At 39.2% G+C, this 21,402-nt stretch overlaps 1 protein-coding gene and 1 pseudogene across 5 annotated transcripts in view; both read left to right on the forward strand.

Moving 5' to 3' along the window:
• The window catches only part of DIS3L2 (DIS3 like 3'-5' exoribonuclease 2), a 350,877-nt gene that overhangs the window by 24,336 nt on the left and 305,139 nt on the right, over positions 1-21,402 (forward strand). The window contains exon 2 of one of the 5 annotated variants that reach the window (XM_030324128.1): positions 19,663-19,706. The exons of 3 other annotated variants lie outside the window; for them this stretch is intronic. The gene's annotated coding sequence lies outside the window, so the exon portion shown is untranslated. Of the gene's footprint in view, positions 1-15,644; positions 15,786-19,662; positions 19,707-21,402 lie in introns of those variants that run through there. One more of the 5 variants, XM_032594537.1, reaches the window with a different exon arrangement.
• LOC115522617 lies at positions 2,128-2,261 on the forward strand (annotated as a pseudogene).

Consider the following 21,402-nt stretch of genomic DNA (forward strand, 5'->3'; position numbering starts at 1 on the left):
AGTCGGACGCTTAACCGACTGCGCCACCCAGGCACCCCTTATTTTTCTCTTCTTAAACTATTTATGTGGCCTGTTTTGTTTACAGTAATGACTAGTGCCTTCAGAATGATACTAAATAACACTGTAATAGCTGGCATCCTTTTCCTGTTCATAAAGTTAATAGGAATGCTTCTAGTGCTTTATCATTGTTTATAAGTTATTTTCTGTTGCTATTTTTTGTTTTAACTTTTTTCCTTTTTAAACTTTATTTTTAAAACTCATAGATTCAGGGGCGCCTGGGTGGCGCAGTCGGTTAAGCGTCCGACTTCAGCCAGGTCACGATCTCGCGGTCCGTGAGTTCGAGCCCCGCGTCGGGCTCTGGGCTGATGGCTCAGAGCCTGGAGCCTGTTTCCGATTCTGTGTCTCCCTCTCTCTCTGCCCCTCCCCCGTTCATGCCCTGTCTCTCTCTGTCCCAAAAATAAATAAACGTTGAAAAAAAAAATTTAAAACTCATAGATTCACATGCAGTTGTAAGAAATAATACAGAGAGATCCTGTGTATACTTCACCTATTTTCCTCTTATGTAACTATAATACCACAGCTAGGAAATTGATGTCAATACAATCCACCCATCTTATTTTGATTTCATCAGTTTTATTTGTACTGATGCGTGTGTGTATTTAGTTCTATCACATCTGTAGATTTGTGTGACCACCAGTGCAGTCAAGATACAAAATAGGTCCTTCACAAGAATCTCTTGTGCTTCTGTTTCATAGCTACAGCCATCTCCCTCCTTCTCTGCTCTTTCTTTCTTTCAGTTTTGAGAGAGAGAACCAGTGGGGGAAGAGGCAGAGAGAGAGGGGGACAGAGGATCTGAAGTGGGCTCTGTGCTGACAGCAGAGAGCCTGATGCGGGGCTTGAACTCATGAACTGTTAGATCATGGTTTGAGCCAAAGTTGGACGCTTAACTGACCGAAGCCCCCAGGTGCCCCTCCCTCTCTGCCTTCTTAACCTTTGTCAACCATGACACTCTTTTCTGTGTCTAATTTGCCATTTCAAGAATACTGTCAATGGAAGCCTACAGTACATAACTTTTGAGATTGCTTCACTCAACATAACTTCCTTATGATTCATCCAGGTTATTGTATGTATCAATAGTTCATTCCCGTTTATTGTCACTGTATTACATGGTGTGAACATATGGCACCTTGTTTCACTGTTTTCTGCTGAAGGACATCTGGGTTGTTTTCTGTTTTTGGCTATTACAAATAAAGTTGCTATGAACATTCATAAGCAGGTTTTTGTGTGAATGTAAGTCTTTGTTTCTCTGAGATGAACACCCGAGAGTGCATATACCCTTTGCTTAGATCATCTGTTGTTAACATTTTGTTTCATTTCCTTCATAATTTGTACTCTTTCTCTTACTTTCTCAGCCAAACACACACAATTATAAGGTAAAAAATTTTCCTCAACTGCTTGCAACTAAATTGCATATGTGATTACCCCTAAATTCTTCAGTATTTTCCAGGAATACAGATGTTTTCTTATATACCTACAGAAAGGTTATTAGAATTGATACAACTTAGGTCATATCTGCCATCTGCCATTACAGTTTTTTCAGTTGATGCAGTAATGCGTCTTTTAGCGTCTTTTCCTCCTCTAGCACAAGATCTCAGATTACACATGGCATTTAGTTATCATGTTTCCTTTGTCTCCTTTAATCTGCAACAGTTTTTAGTCTTTGTCTTCTATGAAACTGATATTTCTGAAGAATAGAGTCTTTTTTTTTTTTTTTTAAAGGATGTTCCTTGTCTGGTTTGTTTTGATGTTTCCTCATGATTAAATTCAAGTTATGTGTTATTCTTGGCCTGAGTACCACATAAGAGGCGTTGTTTCCTTGAGAAGTACATCTTACTGCACTAGAAAAATTTCTTTTTGCACTAGAAAAATTTCTTTTTAGCCCTGGTTTACTAAGAAGTCTTAATTCAGAATGGATGTTGGTGGGGCACCTGGGTGGCTCAGTCGGTTAAGTGTCTGACTCTTGATCTCAACTCAGGTCTTGATCTCAAGGTTGTGGGTTCAGACCCCACACTGGGCTCCACCCTGGGTGTGGAGCCTATTTAAAAGAAAAAAAAAGAATGGGTGTTGGGTGCATATTGTTAGAGCTTGGAGTTGAGGCCACTGGCTGGTGGATGAACTCACAAATGTAGGTGATGTGCTACATGAGGGACAACGGTCTCTGGCTCAGTGAATGGAGTTTGATTGTAACCCTTGTGACAAGTGAAAAAAAAAAGGGTGTTGGACTTGGTCAGTGCCTTTTGGCTTCTATCTTCATGATGATTTAGTTCTATTCCATTAATTTACTAATGGATATGTTAACTGATTTCATGATTTGAATCATGTTAGAATAAACATTCTATACCATGTGTTTATGTTACATAATTTTTAGAATTCAGTGTTGGATTTTATATTTTTATTTTGGGTTTTGCATTTATGTTTATAACAAAAATCCTGTAGGGGTGCCTGGGTGGCTCAGTCAGTTAAGCATCCGACTTCGGCTCAGGTCATGATCTCATGGTCCTTGAGTTTGAGCCCCGTGTCGGGCTCTGTGCTGACAGCTCACAGCCTGGAGCCTGCTTTGGATTCTGTGTCTCCCTCTCTCTCTGCCCCTCCCCTGCTCATGCTCTGTCTCTCTCTCAAAAATAAATAAACATAAAAAAAATAAAAAAAACCCCAAAATTCTGTAATTCTCTGTGTGAAAGAATGTGTGTGTGTGTGTGTGTGTGTGTGTGTGTGTGTGTGTGTGTGTGTGTGAGATCTTTGTCGGATTTGGTATCAGGGTTATTTAGCCTCATAGAATAAATTGAAAAGCTTAAATAACATTGAAATTACCTGTCTCTAAAACTGTTTTGGCCTGGTGCACTTGGTTGGGGGGAGTGTGTGGATCTTTGGCAGTGCTTCCTCGTTTCTTCTCTGATTAAAGATCTATTGAGGTTTTTACCTTTTTTTTTTTTTTTTTTTCAACGTTTATTTATTTTTGGGACAGAGAGAGACAGAGCATGAACGGGGGAGGGGCAGAGAGAGAGGGAGACACAGAATCGGAAACAGGCTCCAGGCTCTGAGCCATCAGCCCAGAGCCCGACGCGGGGCTCGAACTCACGGACCGCGAGATCGTGACCTGGCTGAAGTCGGACGCTTAACCGACTGCGCCACCCAGGCACCCCGGTTTTTACCTTTTTTAAAGTTATGTCCCTATTCTGCTTTTCATCGCTGTTAGAATAAAGACTCAGGCTCTGTATTTGAGGTCATGTACTCTTCATTCTGCCTAAGTGTTGTCACCATTCTTTTATTTCTTCAGTTACTAGAGCTAGAAACCTCTGAGTCCTCCCAGATTTCCACTCCTTATGCTCATACCAAGTCTTAACAGTTCTGTTCTTTTTTTTTTTTTTTAATGTTTATTTTTGAGGGGAGGAGGAGGGGCAGAGAGAGAGGGAAACACAGAATCTGAGCTGTCAGCACAGAGCCTGACGTGGGGCTGGAACTCATGGACCACAGGATCATGACCTGAGCCAAAGTCAGATGCTTAATCTACTGAGTCACCCAGGCACCCCCAATTCTGTTCTTAATTTGCATTTTTGAACCCATCTCCTTTTTCCATCCCTACTGCTACCTGGACCCTTCCAGTTGTCTTAACAGGTTTTTCAGTCTCCAGTCTCTCCTTCAAATCAGCCTCTGAACTGCCACTGCAGTGACCATGGGAACATGCAGATCTGATCATGTTAGGCACCTGCTCAGAATTCTTTGGTGATTCCTGGGCAGAGCTTAACCCCAGTGCTTCTGACTCGGGTACAAGACTCCTTTTGGCTGTCCTGGTTTGCCAGCTTCTAGTTTCCATCGGTGCTCCAGCAGTCCAGCTGTACCTCATTACCCAGAATTTCTTTGCCCATGCTTTTCACTGTTTGCCCTCTGGCCCTCTGCTCAGCCTGGTGCTTTCCTCTTTATCCTTGAGCGTTTCTCATAAGCCTTCTGTGAAGCCCTCCCTGAGGGGACTTCTTCACCAATAGAATTTACCAGCCCCTGTCCCTGCAGCTACCTTACTTTTGCCCTTTTGTGACTGTAGTTCTATTCTATTGAAACTATTTTTTTTACATGCCTTCTTCTGTTATATCCTGTTAGCTTTTTAAGGCCAGAAACTGTGTCTTCAACTTTGCATGTGGTGTTAGCACAGTGCTTGGCTTTACAGATTCTCAGATGTTTGTTGAATGAGTACAAGCTTTATTTAGAGGACTGTGAGAAAACTAATTCGATTGAAGCGGAAGGTTATATAATAGGAGTAGGGAAGACAATCAGCTAGGATTGGCCAACAGCTTATGAAGCAACTTAAATGTTTAGCTAAGGAGTTTGGACTATGTCTTTAGTTAGCAAGAGGGTCAGAGAAAGGAGGCAAGAGGAGGGAAGGTCATTTATTACTGTTGTGCTACAGAGACTGATTTTTTTGGTCTTTTCCAAATAAATGAAGATCGCTGCCAAGGTAAAATAAATGACCTTACATTAATAATAGCAAATGCTTTTTTAGTGCTTACTATCTGCCAGGAACTGTTGTGAGAGCTTTACCTATGTTACCTCATTTAGAATTCAAGTATTCTACAAGGTAGGTTTTGTTACTGCCTTTTTTAATGTTCATTTACTTTTGAGAGAGAGAGACAGAGACAGAGTGCGAGCAGGGGTGGGGCAGAGAAAGAGGGAGACCTGGAATCTGAAGCAGGCTCCAGGCTTTGAGCTGTCAGCACAGAGCCTGATGCGGGGCTTGAACTCATGAACAGTGAGATCCTGACCTGAACTGAAGTTGGACACCAACTGACTGAGCCACCCAGGCGCCTCTGTTATTGCCTCTTTTAGATAGTGAGACTGAGGCACAGAGATGTTAAGTAATATGCCCAAAGCCACAGCTTTTCAGTGGCAGAACTAGGATTCAAACCTGGGCATGTTGGCTGCAGAAGTCTCTTAACCACTTAAGCTCTGCTGCCTTCCATTAAACTTATAGCCTATTGAGTAGCATTCACCCTTCTAGAAACTGGCATTTTAACCTTGAACTAAGGACCAGTGAAACTGTTTTCTATATTAGTGGACATAAGCAAATATTACTTGACTTATAGTAGCTAATCCATTTTGTGGTGACTTAAAATGTTTCTTCTGTTGCCTCAAGTGGAGCTAAAATTGAGCTTATTCTGCATCCGATTGGCACAGAAGGTACGTTTGGGGAGTGTTAAATATTTGAAATGAAGTTTGTTTTTTTTAAGTTTTTTATTAGGGAGAGAGAGAGAGAGTATGTGAGCAGGGGAGAGGGGCAGAGGGAGAGAGAGAGAATCTTAAGCAGACTCCAACATCAGTGTGAAGCCCAGCAAAAGGCTCGATCCCATGACCCTGGGATTATGACCTGAGCTGAAGTTGGCCGCTGAACCATCCAGATGCCCCTGAAATGAAGTTTTAAACACCACTAGCTGATTGTCTTAAATTAGAAATGAGAGTTTAGAGAAAACCCTGTTAAGTTGCCTGGCCCATGGTGTTCAGGCCAGGTAAGGATTGTTTCTTCCAGTACATTCTTTAGTGCTTGGTCTAGGGTTTGTTAGTTGTCTCAAAGAAATAGCTCCACTATTCCTGAAGAAAGGCATTTTTCTAATCTCTGAGAATTTTTCTTTGTAATTAATTAGATGTGGTGATTAAAATATGCTTTCTTCTAAGTTTCTTTTAGGGCCCCCACCATCTGAAGTAATACAGAATACAATGCATGCATACGTGTTTGCCAAGATTACAGTTGCTGTGGGAATCATAACTTTGGATTTCCTCACATCTGGATTAGTGAAATTTGCACAAAGCCTCCATATGAATATAAGTTTTATATTTTATGTGCATCTAGAGGTAGCAGAATGTTAGTGATGTAGCTTCCCCATAAATGAAAAATTGAACATTGGCAATCTGAAGTTTTAAAATGATCCTAAGGTTTTGAACTTTGCCTGGAGCCAGTGTCCCATACTCTGGTCCTCTGCTCAGAAGGTTTGCATCACCGCCGGGAAACCGGAGCTCTGGAATGGAAGTAGAAGACCAGCATATCTCCCTGGGGCCTGTAGACCTCAGGTTTGTTTTGTCTCCCTGAGAAGCAGGGCCTCCAGTGCTGCTGGTTTTGGAGTTCTGTTTTTGAAGCAGCAGGGAAAAGAAATGCTGCAGGTCTTAGTTGCATTTCAGTGTTCTTTGGAACTCTTTTGGGCACTTGTTTTCTTGGATTGTCCTATTTTTCTTACCTGAAGTTCATAACTCTTAAATCCATGGTGATGTCCGTGTGGGTGGTGGAGGTTTTTATCTGGGAAGTGTGGAATTTTGAAAAGCCGCAAATCCTAGAGTCACCATCTTTCAAACTCACTCGTGTTGAATCGTGTGAATATGAAGCATAATTTCCCTACAGAAAGGAGGGCTAACATCAGTTTGTCCTCGGAGGCCTCTTTCAGGTCCCCCGGTACAGAGTGCTGAGCTGACAGACCAGGTTCAAAATTGGCGAGTTGGCTTAGGGGTCATTGAAGTTTCCCTGTCTTTCCATCTGTGGTCTGGATTTAGTCTTTGTCTTTTTGCCATTTGGAATTCGGGTGTCCTGCATTCCTCCAGATGCCTTGAATAATGCTCGAATTCTTCATTGTGATTTTGCGGGGACACTACAATTGCCTGGGATTTTGCACGTCTTCCTCTGGGAGTGTCTGCAGTGCATGGCAAGGACCTTGTGCCGTTGGCAGGAGCATGGTCTGTAGCGAGGCCTTACCTTGCTTAAGACTAAAAGGGTCTGTAGGTAGAAAATTCCACCTACTGTTTGTGGCTGCAGCCCTGAGAGTAGGCATGTCCCAGGAAGAAAGTAATGATATAACTGACAGATTTTTTAAAAATAAAGAATTAGCACAGAAGCCAGGTTGATATTAATCTCTTGTGTAAAATGAAAAAGAAAAGTTTTCATGAAAACTGACATTTTATTTGACATAATATGAACCTAGGGAAAACTACTTTCAGTTCTTTTATATGTTAGTCATTCTGTTCATTTAACTATAGATTTTGAAAGTTACATATTTTTCTAAATTGCCGTGGTAAAATTGGCCGTGTGGGTAAGCTTTGCAACTCTTTTCCCCTTGTCCTTTTACTTTTGAGATTAGTGTTTGCGGGTAGATAATGGCTTTGATTACCATTTAAATCATGCATAAAGCTGGTGGATGCGTCATATTCTCAGCTTTATTATTAAGTAGCTGTTCTGTATCACAGCATGAAATTTGGATTACACCTGTATGATAATCTTGTTCCATAAAATTTATGCTTTATGTAAGCAAAGGCCTTAAGTGATAACAGTAGTTATTACTGAATTGTTTGCTGAATAGAATATTTTGCTATCTATGACCTATAATTTAAGGTTCTTAAAAGGGAATTTAAAAGTCTTTCCATGTGCTTCAGTATAATTTAGTATATACATGTATATATGGGCATATGAAGTGCACGTGCTTATGTGTGTAGGAGTAGATGAAATAACATTGACTATTTATTGCTAATTGTTGAAGTTGAGTGATGAGCATGCATTCATTGATTCTACTTTGTATGTGTATTTAAATTTCCAAAATGAAAAGATAAACTCCCCCAAAAAGTAATGAAGAAAAGACTGTATTTGATGGCACGGGCTAGTAATTAATGCAGTACACGTCACTACTTCTGATACCTTCTAGGGTGGCTTTTTCAGTGCTGCTGAAGTACTGCCCTGAATTACTTCAAGAGAGAGAATATTATTTTATTCTGTGTTTGCCCAAATTACTGATCACGGCAGAGATATTCCAATGTGACTGCTCACATGTTATGAAAAAAAGAAACAAACAAACCTGTTTTTTTTTTTGAGACACTTTCTTTTGCTATTTGATGCAGAGCATGACTTCTGATATGAGTGGGTACCTTCCTCCACTTCTTTAGGTTCTGATTCCTGTTAAAAAAAGGAAGTTTTTATTTGGTCCCTATTCTTTTAGATTCCATAAGTTTCTCTGTCTGTTCCTTCCTCACTGGATGAAAAGATATTTCTTCTTGTTTCTAAAGGTATTTTTGTTTGATCTGAGCCTTTTGCTACTTTGTCTAAAATTTGTCTCCAAAGTTTGCACATTTATCTCCAAAGAGAGAATAGATATCAGGGGGTTGAAAGTGACAGTTGGTCTGAAAGTCTTTAACGTGTAATCTTATTTGTTCCAATTTGGCAATTCTGTATGGGACTTTAATCATAGTAACAAAATATGGGAGAGAAACATGAGATTGAATTTATAATATAATCCTGTACAAAGTACACACAACAAATGAAGCTGTTTGCTGAAAAAATGAAGCAGTTACCATCTCATAATATTTTGGGGTCTTATTTGGTAGCAAAGCTTATATTTGAGAAGACCCCGGATTGATCTCTTTTGATTTGGGGTATGTATGCTGCCTCATTGCATATCTTGTATTTGTTGTTGTGTTATTTATGACTAGAACTCTGGTACTTTGATGGCAATAAGATGATTCTGTCTTTATTAGGCAGGGAGATGATACTTAGATCCATTCTAGCAATTTTCTTAATGTATTTCCTGCCTTTACTAATGTATTCCTGTATATTATCAAGATGTGAAAATTATTAAACTCCAGAATTCATATAAATCTTATAATAGGCACCAAAATTCTAATGTTACATGAATTTATAAAAGCACTTCATAAGCAGGGGAAAGATAGTTCAATTATCTTTAAGGGTTTTCTTAAATGCTGGAATGTGGGGAAATGTTGCAGTGCTTTGAAGACAACTGTTATTATTTTTTAAATTAGAGTTGAGAAACATTACATAGGCTTTTCACTCTTTTTCATTAGTGTCAAGGTATATTGCCACTCTGTCTTTTCAGTTCCCCCTTGTGACATTAGGCCATAATTAATTATCATTGTGTTATCAAGAACATTCATTCTACTTTGTAGGGCACTGTGTAAAAATAGCCATAAGACATAGTTCCTGCTCTTAAATAATTTACCGCTGTTGAAGAGTAACAGGGCATCTTTTTAAATTAATTCATTCAGTAAACATTTCCTGGGTGCCTGCTGTGTGCCAGCCCTACTAGGCACTGGGGATCTAGTGGTGAACCAGACAGACAAGTCCCCACAGTTTTGAAGCTTACATTCTAGGATCTTAAATACTTAACACTCTGAATGATGTAATTTTTCAGGACTTTATAAGGGAGGTATTACTTTGTTCTAGTATGGTTAGGAAAGGCTGTAGTGAGGGGTAGGACATGAGCTAGACAGGAAGTAGAATGTTCATTTCCAGGTGTGTATTTTGTGGAACCTGCTGTACAGGATTTTGTGGTGAAATAAATGTGGAAAACATAGCACCCTATGGGATTACAGAGAAAGGATCCCAAGAGCTAGAGAATTTAGGTGAGGTTCACAGAAGGAAGATAGGGAATTTGAGCTGTACTTTAATGGGTAAAATTTTTTTTTTTTCAACGTTTATTTATTTTTGGGACAGAGAGAGACAGAGCATGAACGGGGGAGGGGCAGAGAGAGAGGGAGACACAGAATCGGAAACAGGCTCCGAGCTGTCAGCACAGAGCCCGACGCGGGGCTCGAACTCCCGGACCGCGAGATGGTGACCTGGCTGAAGTCGGACGCTTAACCGACTGCGCCACCCAGGCGCCCCTTTAATGGGTAAAATTTTAAGAGTGAGGTTAGAGTGGAGGATGAGTGAATTGTGTAAGCTTGAGGAGTACAAGAAATACTTGGGGCAGTATTAGTCAAAATGTACCCACCCATCCTCCCCATTCTCCCCTCCCAGAAGCTATCATTTATATTTGGCCCCACCTTCTCTACTCTTCTTTCCTATCAGTATTCTAACACATTCAAGTTTCTCCTTTATTGAAAATGATAGCAACAACAAATGGAAACTCTATTTTTTTTTAATTTCACCTCTCCCTCTTCACAGCCAGATTCCACAGAAGAATCTCCTGAGTTCATTAGTTCTATATCCTCCCTGCCTATTAATACCTCAGCTTATTTCTGTTTGGTTTTTATTTCCATACTTACCAAAACCGCTCTCGCCCAGCTCCCATGACATCCATGCTGCCATTGCTGATGAACACTCAATTCTTAATTCACTTCTAGCAGTGTACGAATTTATTGCCCACTACCTTTTGAAATCTTGATTCTTGACATCACACCCTCCTGAGTTTTCTCTTACACCTCCTTTAGAGGAGGCCATTCCTTCTCTATCTTGAGATTGTCTTCTCCCTGCCTATTGAACTTTGAGGCTCCTCATATCTCATCCTAGGCTCCTTCTCTTTTTTCTCCCTGCTCTTTACCTTGGCGGATCCTGTTTGTGTTCACAACTTCAATTATATTTGTTCTCTGGTGACTCCCAGATTTGCCTTCAGCCCAGAGGTTGTCAGAGCTCCTGACTTAGATATCCAGCTGCCTGTTTGATATCATCTGTTGGCGTTGCAGTCACTTCATACTCAGCTTGTCCAATATTGGGCTGATGATCTGTTCTTGTCTATCCCAGTCCAATAAGCTTGTCCCAGTGAATGTCACCATCACCCATTCACCTGTATAAGCCAGTGAACATGGAGTTATTCTTGATCATCCTCTTTCTGTCACCCTCTATGTCCAGTCCATCACCTTTTGTTGTTTTGGCCTCCTAAATGTTTCTTGATTAAAATTTCTTGATCTCAGTACCATCATTTTTTTTTTTTTACATGGTCTGATCAGATAGCCACCACACTGGGAGCCCCATTCATTCTTGTCCCCTCATCTCCAATCCATTTTCTACCCTGAAGCTAGAGGGATCTTATCAGAATGTATTCTGATCATGTCACCTTCCCGATTGACACACTTCAGTACCTCCCCCCTTTTATAAGATAAAAACCCAAAGTTCTTCATATATCCTGAAAGTTCTAGCATGGTGTGGCCCCTGCTTTCATTCCAGCTTGATCTTACCTCACTTTCCCCTTTTCTCTAAGGTATAGCCACGTTCCTTGAGTGTGTTCTATGTCCTCCCACTCCAGGGTATACATTTCAGTTTGAAATTACATATCAGTTTGTATAATTGTCAGATTAACATCTTTCTTCTACACTAAGCTAAGCTTATGAAAGGAAGAATTCAGTCTCCTTTTCTTTTCCATTGTATTCCTTAGGGCCAAGCATAGTACCTGGTCTGGTGTAGGAGCTCAAAACACTTTTGTTAAGTGACTGACTGAATGAACAAGTGGATGTTTCATTCAACATGAGAAGTCACGAGAGGATGTGTGAGGTGACACAAAAATAGCAAGTAATGTTAACAGATGCTGAAGATCTTCTGAGATGATGGCATGAGAATTTAAGTAGGGTGATGACATGATCGTACCTATACATTAGGAAGGGTAACCTGGCTGTGGGATTCAGGATAGGAAGCATGAGGGGCTTTTAGGTGTCAGTTTAGGAGAGAGGCAGTGTGGACCAGTAGTAGACCAATGACAGAGGGACTGTCACATGTTTGAGAGTGGAGAGTGAGAGCAATTTGGTCTGATGGATTGTGGCAGATGGCTTTTGGTGACAGACTTTCAGTGAGTTTCACTATTTCAGTCTCTTAAATTCAGCATTTCATTTTTCTTTGAGAAGTGGTGAATTTTTCACAAAATTTATTGAGCAGTTATTCAGCAGGCACTTTGCTAGGCTTTGGGATTGCAGAAATGAATAAAAAATATTTTTTTAAAGATTTTATTTTTAAGTAATCTCTACACCCAGTGTGGGGCTCAAGCCCACAACCCTGAGACCAAGAGTCACATGTTCCACCGACTGAGCCAGGCCCTCCAAATATTTCATAATCTAAGTCTCTTAATTATGCTTTCAGGTATAATGGTTTTTAAACTTTGACTAAAACTGTAAACCTAAATTTCACTAAGAGTTAATACTTCATGAGTTAAAGAAGCAGTTGGGAACTAGAGTTCAAGATGATGGAATATCAACCTTGTTCTAGAACAATGAGATGGTCTTTTTTCTTTATTGGTAACTCTTGATTGATGCCAGGAGCCCCAGAATTATCCCTGAGGGTCTGAAACTCTTCAAGTTTAATTCCCTGGAGATTTTTACAATGATCCTAAAATGATAGGTGGTAGGTAAATGGTGTCCGGCCAATGTCTTTCATTTAAATGAAATAATTATTGGGGCGCCTGGGTGGCGCAGTCGGTTAAGCGTCCGACTTCAGCCAGGTCACGATCTCGCGTTCCGTGAGTTCGAGCCCCGCGTCAGGCTCTGGGCTGATGGCTCAGAGCCTGGAGCCTGTTTCCGATTCTGTGTCTCCCTCTCTCTCTGCCCCTCCCCCGTTCATGCTCTGTCTCTCTCTGTCCCAAAAATAAATAAACGTTGAAAAAAAAAAATTAAAAAAAAAAAATGAAATAATTATTTATATAAGTCCCTTCTACCTGTCCACTTTACTTCTTAAGGATAAAATGAACTGAGATTCCAGAGATTCTAATGACTTTTTTTGGTTTTCTGTTCTAATGTTCAGCATGTTGAGTAAAAAGTTCTTAATTCATCATTCAGCTGTGTCAATGACCAGGTCCTAGATGGATTATTTTTTTTTTCTTGATGGATTATGCTTTTGGTGTCATGTCTGAGAACTCTTTCTCCAATCTTTTTTAAAATATTTTTTTGAATTTTTATTTTTTAAAGTAAGCTTTATGCAATGTGGGGCTTGACCTCATGACTCTGAGACTGAGAGTCATGTGCTCTACTGACTGAAACAGCCAGGTGCACCTCTTTACCTAATCTTAGGTCATAAAGTTTTTTTCTTATGTTCTCTTCTAAAAGTTTTATAGGTTTATGTTAGCTCCATTTGAAATTAATTTTTGTTTAAGATGGATCTGTTATGGATCTCTTTGAAAACACCACACCGTCTTGATCTCTTTTGGTGGATAGCTTAAAATTGGGTAGTAGGCTTCCTCCAATTATTTTAGTTATGCTAGTTCTTTTGCATTTCCATATAAATGTTAAGATAAGCTTGTCTGCATCTACAAGAAACCTTGGGGCCTAATAGGAATTGTGTTGAATTTAAAAATAAATTTGGGGGATGCCTGGGTGGCTCAGTGGGTTAAGCGTCAGACTTCGGCTCAGGTCATGATCTTACGGTTCGTCAGTTTGAGCCCTGTGTAGGGCTCTGTCCTGACAGCTCAGAGCCTGGAGCCTGCTCGGATTCTGTTTCTATCTGTCTGTCTCTGCCCCTCCCCCATTTGCCCTCTGTCTCTCTCTCTCAAAAATAAACACTAAAAAAATGTAAAAAAGTAAAGATAAATTTGGGTCATAGTCTTAGTATCGATATCTTACCACTTTAGGTGAAATGCAGGAACTTTACCACCATTTAGGCCCCTTTATCTTCCCTACTTTATAACTAGTTGTCTTTATATTTCCTTTACATACACTGAGAACCATATCAGACAATATTATACTTTTGCTTTTAGCCATCTGCTGTAATCACGGAGAAAGGCTAGTGCATTTACCTATAAAGTTTTCTGCCAACATTAGTTACTTTGCATTTCTGAAAGTTCTATTTAATTCTTTTAACATTTGTCTTTTAGTAAGTTCTTTGTTTTTCTTTTTTCTTTTCTTTATACACATTAGAGTTTTAAAATGTTATGTATTTGTCATTTTTATGACCTGAAACTATTTTGTACCACATTTTGCATTGTTTTTTCTTTTTGACTCTCAAACACGATGGCTCCCTTCCTCCAGCTGTCTTCCTCATACGTTTTGTAAGCACTTCTCAGGCTTTTGAGTATGGGAATATTCTGAAGTGTATGGTCCTGAGAGAATGTTTTGGTTCAGCTAGCACCTTGGGATACTACCAGCCTAGGCTTACTTTAAGTCAGTGTTTGTGCTTGGGTGTAGCTACCCCTACAAGCCCCCGTTATGCATCTCGAGGGGAAACTCACCTGTGTTCCCAGCTGGAGCCCAGGTCAACACACACACATTTGTTGTTTTTCTTCACTGTAGGTGCATTTTTTTCTAGCCTAACTTTTCACTGAATTGATGGCCCTTTAAGAGTCTTGATTATTTGTCAGGAGGCTAACTTCTATATGTCTACATTTCATAGGGTCAGAGCTTTATCTCCTGGCCCTCCTGCAGCTTTCAACTACAAGCCTCTTGGCACTGACACCAGGATGTGCCCCCAGGGTCTCTGGGAGATCCTCAGCTTCTATGTATTCTGGTTTCTAGCTCTCGCTTGAATTTTAGCTCCTGGGGATTTTCGTTTCTTTCTTGAGAGCTCAACTGTGCTCTCAAGAAGTTGGCAAGATTTTGTTTAGCAGTTGTAGTAATTTGCTATCAGAAGGGTTTTCAGAAAAATGACTCTATTGTATTACCAGATTGTTGGGTTAGGGACCCACCCATTCCTGGTTCCTTCAGAATTGGTCACCTGAGGCAGAAGATGCTTGCCTTCCTTAAAAGGAAGGGGTACAGGCATATTTAGCCTGCCTGTCATGTCTGCTAAGGAAGTAGTCTCAAGAAGAGGGGGAATGTTCAACTCTGTCAAGTGCAAGGTCAAATAAGATCAAGATTGAACGTTGAGAGTAGGATTTCACAATCAGGAAATCTTTGCCAGAGCAGTCTCCAGGGATTGGAGGGGGGAAGAAGCCTATTGTGTTTTTTAATCTTTGGGAGGATGGTCCATGGTCTAGGCAATTCCCTTTTTGTTTGTCTGTTTGTTTGTTTTCCTCAGAAAGAATGACTTGCTGTTTAACCATATGTGGCTGTTTATTTTATATTCTCTTATGTAACTTCTCTCTGGGTTCTATCCCTGCTTTAGGTAGATTAGCTTGGTCACGGAAACTTACACCATGGAGTGTATCTAGTGTTGAAGAGTATCCTTAAAGCTTTCATTTATATGTCTTTAAAGGAGGTAGTCAGAACACGGAACTGAGAAGGTGAGAGCTGAGCTGGTACAGTAAAGTCAGAGAAAGAAGATAGGAGGTATTGCCACTTTTAATGTGAAGTTTCTAAAAATTGCAAAAAATTTCAAACATACAAAAACTAGAGTCGTTTATCAACCCCCATTTCCCCATTTCCCCAAATCAGTAATTATTGCACATTTGCCTTCTTCATCCCTTTTTTTCTTTTTCTTTTTTTTTTTGCCGAAATATTTTAAAGAAATCCCTGATATCGTTTTTTGTATAATACATATATGTACATATATATGCTACGTAACAATGAACTTTTCTATATACAGTCATAATACCATTATCATACCTAATACAAAACTGACAATTCTTTGGTATATCTCCTATACTGAGAGTATTAACGAGGCCTTTTATTTTATTTATTTAAAAAAATGTTTATTTATTTTGAGAGAGAAAGAGGGCATGTGAGGAGGGGGCGGGTGTGATGCAGAGAGAGAGGGAGAGAGAGAATCCCAAGGAGGCTCAGTGCTATCAGCCCTCGAAGGTGAGATCATGACCTGAGTCGAAACCAGGAGCTGGTCGCTTAACCGACCTTGCCACCCAGGTGCCCCTAATGAGGATGCCTTTTAAAATCACTTCTTTGAATATGTTGAGATTGTTTCTTCTTTGTTGTCTTTGCACTTGTCATACTCTCTGCCAAGAAGGCTCTACTCTGAGACCTTCACGTGTGGACTTCTCATCATTTGGATCTTAGCTCCAGTATTATCTCCTCAATAGAAGCTTTTCCTAATCACCAAAGCGAAAGTGGTGTCCTCTTTCCTCATCCTGTTTGTCACGATCTCATCACTCTTTTTTACCTCCATGGTAAGTTGTTTGTTTCCTTGTCTTCTCTGCCCCCTAGATTGTGCCTTGTTTAGTTGTCTGTTTACCTGTTTGTCTTCTTCAGCCCCTAGATTGTAAATACCATGAAAGTAGGGACCTTGCTCTGTGCCCAGAGCTGAGGAGCATATAGTGCTACATGCAGTAATGAAGCACATTTTCAGAAATAAGTCAGCTATTAGAATAATAGGAAGAGATTCCAAAATTTTCTTAATATTTTATAACCATTATCTCTTCCTCAAACTGATTCTCATTCCAGAACTTTTCTTTTCTCAAGAGCTTTAACCAACAGCTGTGTTTGCAAAAAGTGCTGGGTTGTTGTCCCTTTCAGGACATTTAATCTTTTTAAATCCTCAAAATATTTTGTAAAATATAAGTGAGTAAAGTCACTGCTGACCTGTTGAGAGGCAGTGTTTTTACTGACATAACTCTCATTTGAGATCACTTTATTTGAGCTTGCAGCTAATAAATCTGTTTTGGCCCATATGAAACAGGATGGAATGATCTTGTAGCCCACATATCCTTTAACTGATTATTTGAGTTTCTTTTATTTAGGACATCATTTGTAAAGGATGTTCGGGGGTGTTTTTTAGTTATATTATCAATTGTTGTGAATGTTCTTTAGCATGATAAAGAAAGTGTAACTTAATAAACAGATATGACATTATAATTAAAGACTAGGACTCTTTTGAAAACATGTAATTTCAGATCTATAGTCAAGATGCAAGAGTGGTACAAAGAATTACTCTGTCCTCTTCACCAGATTCTTCAGCATTACCATTTTACCACATTTACTTGAACATCCCTCCCCACTTGCCTGTTTGTTTGTTTGTTTTGAGCTGAGAGTGAGTTGCAGACATTCAAAGGCAATTCTCTTATGACTATTGTGCAGCGATCAAAATAAGGAAATTAACATTGATATAATGCCATTAACCAATCTATAGATCTTATTCAAGTATCTTCAAGTTTCCTAATTCTGTCCTTTATATGAAACAAAAATCCTGATCACAAGTTGCATGGAGTATCATGTGTCTTTAGTCTCCTTTAATCTGGAAGAGTCCTTTCATGAATAATATTTTTGAAACCTATACACCAGTTATTTTGTAGTAAACCCCTCAATTTGGGTTTTACTGGTATTTCATAAGTGACATGTTTTTCTTAATGTATCTTATCAGGAGGCATATGATGTTGATTTGTCCCGTTGCTGGTGTTGACTTTGATCAGTTGGTTAAATTGGTCTGCTAGATATCTCCACTGTAAAGATATACTTTTCCTCTTTGTATTTAATAACTATCTGTGAATAGTTTGAGATGATTAAATATCCGATTACTCCTCAAACTTTCACCTACTAGTTTTAGCATCCATTGATGAATCTAATGAATTAGCGTGATGATGATTGCCAATGGTAATTTTTTAATTCCATCTTTTTTTTTCATTTGTTAAAATGTTAGGATTCTGATGTAAGGAAAAAAGCTTTCCCTTTTATTTATTTGTTTCTATCAGTATGAACTCATGGATTCTTATTTTACTTAATGGATTATATGTAAACCATTATATGTAAAATTTTTGATAGTGAAATTGTCATATATTTGGTCAGTAGGAAGCTTTTCGACTGGCTTCTATGAACTTTTGACATGTACCCATTATTTTTGGGTGTGTTCTTACTTTCTGGAACAAGAAGATATTCTATCTAGGCCAGGGCTTGGCGAAGTTTTACTGTAAGTGGCCAGATAGTAAATATTTTTGGCTTTGAGGGCTATATAGTCTCTGTTGTAACTACTTAACCCCACCCTCAGCAGGAGACCAACCATAGACAATTTGTAAATGAATGAGTTTGGCTATGTTCCAATAAAACTTTATTTACAAAGACAGGTGCCTGACTGAATTTGGTCTTTAGGCTGTAGTTTGCCAACCCCTCTTATAGGCTTTTATTGTACCTCCTCCACTCCAGCCTCAGAATTGGCCATTTTTCTAAGGAGGCTGGTTCCTTTTAGCAGTGAATGTTATTTAGAAACTGAAATCTGGGCTTATTGCTACTGGATATTATTGATTTTAGGCCCTTTTAGAGGACAGAGCTAGATAACGTAAGGATATATACATGTACATACTTGTATACATTTGTATGTATGTATTTCTGTGTTTATCTCTATATACTATAAACCATTGGTTATAGTGATACCTCCAATTCCATTTCAATACCACAGGGTTTATTCTAACCTTTCTACTTATATTTACAATATATTTACTTATATTTAGATTACAATATATTCATTTACTTGACAAATCCTAGAATATACAGAAAGTAGTTTTAGGGTTGCCAACCTAAAACTGTGAAAAACTTATTAATTAGGCTTTAATTTTTATTTATACTTCTTATTTGTCTTTAACTTAAGGGTTACATACTATGCTCAAGAATTCTTTGGGTTAGTTCTTCTCTCATTCCTTTAGTATGTTGTGTTTCTCATTTTTTTTTTTTTTCAACGTTTATTTATTTTTGGGACAGAGAGAGACAGAGCATGAACGGGGGAGGGGCAGAGAGAGAGGGAGACACAGAATCGGAAACAGGCTCCAGGCTCTGAGCCATCAGCCCAGAGCCTGACGCGGGGCTCGAACTCCCGGACCGCGAGATCGTGACCTGGCTGAAGTCGGACGCTTAACCGACTGCGCCACCCAGGCGCCCCTCTCATTTTAAATATAGTTAGGATCATTTGTTTTTGTTTACGTGGCATTTTGGGCTATTTCTCCTGTTCTTATTTTATGTTGATTTTTTGAGTATGGGGAACACGAACGTGGTTTCAAAAGTCAACATACAGAAAGGTATATGCTGTAAAGTGTTACTTCCCGTTCATTTCTTTTCCCAGTTTTCACCTGCCTCTTTTTCATCTTGCCCTCCTTCTCCCATAGGTAACCATTCTCACTAGTTCTGTGTTACTGTTCTGTATGCCTCTTCTCACAGATGAGCATATGGGTGTGTGTGTAATTCTTTTTTTTTTTTTCTTTGTTACATAAAAGGAAGCATACTACAGATAATCTGTCCTATAATTAATTCACAAGCTCCAGAGTTGATCAAAGTAGAATACTTCTGTGTGGTGCAGTGAGTGGCCTCAGCTGAATCAAGTTTCTGGAGCACAAAGAAGGAACTTTTATCAGGTTATGGTGAACTCGAGCCAAGAACAAGAAACCAGGCTCAATCAGGGAATCTGTGTTGGATTAAAAAGACAATAAATACTTTGGTAGTAGAGATCTTGGTGATACCAGTCTGTCTTTTGATCCTGCTCTGATGTAAACTGTTGTCCTCCAGTCTAGAGGTTGTCCTCTGTGCCTGTGCACAATTGCCGTTCTGGGATCTCCTTTCTCTGTCATCTTGGAGATTACTTATGTACATGTACTTTATTTACTGTGTTTCCTTCTCATTGTGTCCTCTTTCTTGTTTTACTCTGTCATTTTGGTCAAGCATATATTTTAGTAGTTTCATAAGAAGGAACATGTGAAGTTTTTTTAGATCTGCACTTCTGAAAATGTCTTTATTTTACTACCATACTTGATTATTAGTTTGCATATAGAATTCCAGGTTAGAAACAGATTTTCTTAAATTGTTTTTCCTACTTTATTGGGTATAATTTACTTAAATATTTCTTATGCTTACCATTCGTTCCTGAAGATCCAGTTTTTGCTCTGCTGTCATTTCCTTTTATCCTGAAGAACTTCCTTTTGTGTTACTTGTAGTGATGTTCTGCTGGTAATGGATTTTCTTGGTTCTCCTTTATCTGAAACATGTCTTTATCTTGCTTTCATTCCTGAAGTACATTTGTGCTGGATATAGAATTCTGGGTTGATCGTTTTTCCTTTCAACCTTTTACAGATGTTGTTCCACTGTCCTCTGGATGCCTTGAAAGAAGACAATAGGTAATGATGAGAGATCTAGTGCCACTGAAAATGTTTCCCTCTATGTAGCATATCATGTCCCTCTGGCTGCTTTAGATTTTGACTTTATCTTTGGTTTTCAGCAGTTGATTATCTGGATCTAGTTTTCTTTGACTTTTTCCTCTTTGGGGTTCATTGAGCTTCTTGAGTTTATGTATTTGTCTTTCATAAAATCTAGGATGTTTTTGGTCAATATTTATTTTATTTTACTTTATTTTTTGACTCATTTTGTATCTTCTGGGATTCCATTTACGCATATGTTTGATTTTTTTGATAAAATAAGCCTTAAGTCCATAAGTCTCTGTTCATCTTTCTGCTCAATCTTTTTTTCTTTCTTTTTCAGGTTAGATAACTTGTACTGATAAAGTTTGAGCCATTGACTCTGCACTCTTATATCTCTATTTTGCTATTAAGCTCATACCTGAATTTTTAAATTTCAGATATTATAATTTTCCATTTAACATTTCCATTTTCTTAAATTATTATTATTATTTTTAAAAATTTTTAAACATTTATTCATCTTTGAGAGAGAGAGACAGAGCGTGAGTGGGGGAGGAGCAGAGAGAGAGGGAGACCCAGAATCTGAAGCAGGCCCCAGGCTCTGAGCTGTCAGCACAGAGCCTGATACGGGACTTGAACTCACTGACTGTGAGATCATGACCTGAGCTGAAGTCAGACGCTTAACTGACTGAGCCACCCAGGTGCCCCTCATAAGTTATTTTTTAGTGTTTGTTTATTTTTGAGAGAGAGACAAAGTGCAAGTGGGGGAGGGGCAGAGAGAGAGGGAGACACAGAATCTGAAGCAGGTTCCAGGCTCTGAGCTGTCAGCACAGAGCCCGATGCAGGGCTTGAACCCAAGAACTGTGAGATCATGACCTGAGCCGAAGTCGGATGCTTAACCATCTGAGCCACCCAGGCGCCTCTAAAATTTCCATTTTGAAAGGAAATTTTTATTTCTCTGTTGTGATTTCCTATCTTTTTAGTCATGCTAGTGTCTTTTTCTTTCTGTCAGTGAGCAGTTATCATAGCTGGTTTAAAGTCGCTGTCTGTTCATTTTAACCTCTGAGTCATTTTAAGGGTGGTATCTGTTAATTGCTTTCACTTTAGAATGGTCAATTATTTTGAGTCCTTTGTATGTCAAGTAATTTTGGGTTGAGCCTTGGATATAGTTACTAGTATTTTGTGAAGACTCTGAATTCTGTTAAATTCCACTGAAGAATGTTGATTTTTTAAAATTTATTATTTTCAACAAGTGGTTTTTTTTTTAATGTTTATTTTTGAGACAGAGAGCGAGCAAACGCATGCATGAGCGGGGGAGGTGGGGGGGGGGGGGAACAGAGGACCTAAAGTGGGCTATGTGCTGACAGCAGCAAGCCTGATGTATGGCTTGAACTCACCAACCGTGAGATCATGACCTAAGCTGAAGTTGGACAGTCAACCGACTGAGCCACTGAGGTCTTCATGATTTTTAGAAATTTCATTGGCAATTAGCTTCAGACCCCATTAGGCTCAGACTATATGTCTTGTCTCCTGTAAGTTCACGTTTTAGTTTAATTTTTAAAGCCTTTATGATGTTGCATTGGGTCCGCCCTACGCATCTACAGTGTTAAGGGGTCAACCTGAGACTTGTACAATGTTTATAAGAATTAGGGGAATCCCTCTTCAGCTCTTTCCTATT

The sequence above is a fragment of the Lynx canadensis genome, chromosome C1, assembly GCF_007474595.2.
Source record: "Lynx canadensis isolate LIC74 chromosome C1, mLynCan4.pri.v2, whole genome shotgun sequence".
Classification (NCBI taxonomy): domain Eukaryota; kingdom Metazoa; phylum Chordata; class Mammalia; order Carnivora; family Felidae; genus Lynx; species Lynx canadensis.